We start from the raw sequence: 5,005 nt of genomic DNA on the forward strand, positions 1-5,005 counted from the left end.
CTCCTCAAATAATTCTTTCTCGAGGTCAGCCCATGTCATCTGGTTTACCGAGCGCTTCGCTCTAATTCTCTCCCACCACATGCGTGCATCTCCTACTAGGCAGAATGAGGCGCACTTCACCTTCTCATGTTCTGGCCAGTCCAGAAGCTCCATCGTACTCTCCAGCGTTTTGAACCAAGCCTGAGTATCCCATGGTTCACTGGTGCCTAAGAAATTCTCTGGCTTGACTTTCTGCCACTGGATCAGATAGGCTTCTCTCTGTGTTCCTACTGCTGGGCCCACTGGTGCTGCAGGTTGGACTGGTGGAACCTCTATCACTACTGGAGTTGCCAAATTAGGCTCTGGAGTGACAGTGGGAGTGTTCTGCTGATTAGCCCTTAGAGTAGCTATTTCCTGTTGCTGTTCAGCTAATTGCTGTTGTAACTGAGCCACTACTGCTGTAAGGTCTGGAGGAGGCACTGAACTGCATGCCTCTTGCTGGGGCTCAGTAGCTGGTGCCCTTCTAGCTGGGCGTCCTCGTGCCATTTCTAAAGACATAGAGGACATACATAACTTATACAATCATAATTGCATAACTACTGTTATTATGTTAGATACTATCATAAATAACCATGCTTTAGTTATCTCTAAACATGAAAACAAGAAACATAAATAAAGTGAGAGATGTTCTTACTTGGAAGCTGCAGGTTCAATGCTGATGTGTGTGAGGGAAATATGGAACTTGCTCTGATATCACTCTGTAACGACCCGCCTCCTACTGACTAAGCTGCGAGGCCGGACCGTCACATTATGCTGTGCTAAGCTATATTAGAATGTGCGAAAATGTGACTAATTTAAAATTTTACTAAACCCATGCCAATCGCTACTAAATCTGAACTGATGCTTAAAGATACCTTTTTAAATGTTGTACCTTTACTCCAAAGAGAAGATCTAGCCTTCACATGTGGTAAAGGACTGAACTTAAGTGTTTCCAGCTGAAACAGGCATTTCAATCGATCGGCTGATCGATTGGAGTGTTTGGATCGATTCACTGATCGATTCAGCGTGCTACTGTGCACGGACAAGATTCTGGATCGATCGGCTGATCGATCCATCCTGACTAATCGATCCCTTGATCGATTCAGCGCGCTACTGTGTGCGGGGTAATATTCTGGATCGATCGACTGATCAATCCATACTTACCAATCGATCTAGTGATCGATTCCAGGGCATTCTGTTCGCGACAGAATGCGTCCGGATCGATCCTGGAGCTTACTGTTCGCGGTACAAACTCCTTAATCGATCAACTGATCGACTGAAGACCCCCAATCGATCGGCTGATCGATCAGAGTTCCTGATTTCGTATCAGGAGTCTGATTTCAACACTGTTTCGTGCCAAATTCACACACATAAGTTCTAACATGGCTATAAACATACCAATAACAATTAACTGACATTCTAAGCATGGCATAGTGCATAATTTACTAGTTCAGGGCATTTAACATACTAAAGTGCAGGATGATAAAATGCTAAAAAGTTCTAATGCTTAAAATAAAACTCGCTAGACCCCTAAGATCTTTATTCCAAGTTCCTGCCCACACACATCTTCATAGCATTGTCCTCCAGCCTCCGCTAGTCCATCTTTCCTTTACCTTTATCTGCAGTATAAGGAAAAGAGTATCTGTAAGCTTTCGCTTAGTAAGAAACCATCTACCTCACAAAATATGCAATTTATGCTTTGAAAACATGATATTTGAAATACATGCTGACATGCTGAAATATAAATACTGAAGTTATTAGTCATGTATACTAAAACATGGCATCAAAACTAGTCATGGAATATCAAGAGCTAAGCATGCAACTATCACATGTATCAATGGAAAGAAACTAAACTGATATAACACTAAGCTGAACTGAACTAAGCTAATGCTGACTTTGAATCATGTTCACATAACTGATTGTGAAATTTTGAAAAACTATTTATAATAATAGATCAAAATACTAATCATGCTGCTGATGGGCCCAGCAACTGTACTTGCTGTGCGCGCATCCCTAACTAAACCCGGGGTTGCAAATTCCGAATCTAGTAGGGTTTACTAGGTTATCTAAACCTAGGGACGACTATGGGAGCCCAACCTAATGGACATCTAGTCCAGTACAGTGCCACTGCTGAAAATAAAATACTGGTTATAGCTAAATTTTCCTTATCTTGCTATTTCTAGGTTATCTGAACCTAGAGCTAGGTTGTCTGAACCTAGAGGCGACTGTGGGAGCTCACCCATTGGACCATAGTCCCATAAAAGCTGTATTAAAATTGAACATGCTGTAAAAATTGCTTCTATTGCATTTACTGAGCTATTAAAAAGCCTATGGTGGCATTTAACTGAGCTACCCATTTTATCAAACATATGGTGTGCACTAGTCCACACCCTACGTACTAAAATTCTGCTTACAACTAAACTAATGCGTAAAACCTCGAAAGAGCTACTTATACTGCAGGTGAGGGGTTTCTTACATCCTGCGCTAGTTTTCCTTACGATCCAATCGCTAGGTTTTCCGGTGGAGACGATTCCCTCGACGATCCTCTTGCGTCTACGTGCTCTTCTCGCGGAGAGGAACACCCTCGTGTCGGAGTCGTTGCCGGAAGGTGCCCTTACGTCTCTAGGAGTGAAGCCCTAGGTCTCTCGGGGCCTTGGTATGCCGTGAGGTGAGAAGGAGGAGGGGGGCGGCATGAGGGTTGAGGGAGAGAAAAAGTCCCGATTAAAAAAAATAACTCCTCACTTAATTATTTTCCCTATTTATATTAAGTGGTTAATTCGCCCAACTTGAGTATAAATATAATTGATTCCCTCTTCTTTCAACACGGCCCTGCTAGGTTCACTTGGTTACTAGAGTTCACCATAAGTCGTAGGACCCAATAGGTCTCGGGTTCAATTCCCGCGTAGGCTATTTTACAATTCTATTTATTTTTGCTAGCTCCGCTACTCTAAAAATTTAGTAAAAATATCCTAAAATTCCAAAAAAATACTAGGATATTTCTAATAATTATTTTGAGAATTTTCGGGCGTTACAAAAACATAGAATGGTGTGAGATGCATAGGGTATAGTCTGGACTCAAGAATGCTTATATCTGTGCATCAATATGAGTCTGGGCATTAAATACCTAATATATAGTAATCAAGTCAAGTCATCTAGCCCTAGTCAAATCTAACTGGATCTATTGACTTAACTTGACTAACCAAGTGAAAGTTGTCCTCTAGACAATCAGCTAGTAGCTAGATGGTTAGACATGTGACCAAGAAATTAAAATATTTGGTTGTTTAGGGGTACTCAACTTGTATATTCGGGCTCTGATACCTTACTTAAAATAACTTAGTTAACTTACAATCAAATTAACTCAACTCATGCTTGGATATTAAGGTTTAACCTTATTTTGCTCCTCCTTGGCCCGTTAAGTATTTTTGAAATTCATTATTCATTTAAATATTTTTTCAAACTTTTTAATATTTTTTCAAAATCCTTTGAAAATTTAGTAAAGTTTATTTTGTTCTTTTCAAACTATTATATAAAAAAAAAACTAGTTCAAAATTAAAAGAATATTTACCAACAAAGTTTTTCAAATTTAACAGAGTTTGAAAATTTACTTTTCATCTAAGTTTCAAAATTGACTAAAATTATTTTTTAAACTATTTACTAAATCTTCAAATTTAGTTGAAAGAAAAATTATCCCCCCTAGACATTTAGCTTACAATGAATCATAAAAAGCTAAGTGTTTGAAAAAGTTCTTAAAGCTAAAGTTTTTTCCCAAACTTAATTTGATTTTCATACTTAAAGAAAATAATTTTTTAAAGACTTTTAAGCTTAATGAAAAATCTTTAAAATAAAGTCTTTAAAAAAGGTTAAGTTTTCAAAATTTTGGCTAAACTAAATTGTTCTATACTTAAACTATTTTTACTTAGCAAAATATTCCTAAGCTTTTCCTACAAAATTTTCCCTACAATGACTTAAAAGCCAAGTGTTTTAAATGTTACTTTTGACTTCAACATTTTTTACTAAGTTTTTCCTACAAAGTTTTTGATATATGGCAAAGGGGGAGAATATGACAAAAAATTTAAATTAAGGATAAGAGTTAAAAAATTAAGGAAAAAAGTTCTCTTATTAAGGGGGAGCCTTAACTTCGAGAATTTTAATTTACCTTAAAGTTTAAAATGTCTTTAGCTTGTACTTAACATGTGACTTAAGTATGCTTACGTTTGTGCTTAAACTTCTTATTTTAAAAGCATGTTTACGTTTATTTATGTATTTTTTTATTTAACTTTGAATTTGAGTTGCCATAATCAAAAAGGGGGAGATTGTTGGTGCGGGAAGCATCAGACGATCGAACCCAAGTTTTGATAATGACAAAGGGTTCAAAATTAAGTAGTGTTGTGATCTAACAAGTTCATGGAGCATGCAGGAAAGTCCTAAGTGATACTTAGGCAACAGTCCTAGCTGCGGTTAGGCAGGTAGAAAACCCTAGGGGGTGGTAACCTTAGGTCATAAGGGGTGGTAACCCTATGTGGAAAGTCTTGGCGGGTCGACAGCTTCAGGCAAAAGTCCTAGGGGGGTAACCCTAGGTGGAAAGTCCTGGTGTCGCGAACCAGGTGGAAGACTGGACGGGTCAGGAAGCGGAAGTCCAGCAGAAAGTCCGGAAGCTTTGAACGCTGAGAAAAAGTCCAGTCGATCTGGAGGATCGCACTGGCAACAGGTAAATCTCCTGAGTGGAGTAGGTGAGGACGCGTTCCCCGTAGAGGGAACAGTAGGCGTCAGGTCGACCTAGGGTTTCTAGTTGGAAATCCGAAGTCAGACCCGGATAGTCCGATGACTGTCGATATCATTTATCATATTTCTATGCCAACTTTGTTTTACAGGGTTTTGTGTTTGGGACTAACACATTTTGCAGGAACAAAGGAGCACATTTAACCTCGGATGAACAGTGTCCGAAGCGCCTCCATGGGGCTTGGAGGCGCCTCGGGTGCTAGCCGAA

Source organism: Zingiber officinale, chromosome 1A (assembly GCF_018446385.1).
Source record: "Zingiber officinale cultivar Zhangliang chromosome 1A, Zo_v1.1, whole genome shotgun sequence".
NCBI classification, from domain to species: domain Eukaryota; kingdom Viridiplantae; phylum Streptophyta; class Magnoliopsida; order Zingiberales; family Zingiberaceae; genus Zingiber; species Zingiber officinale.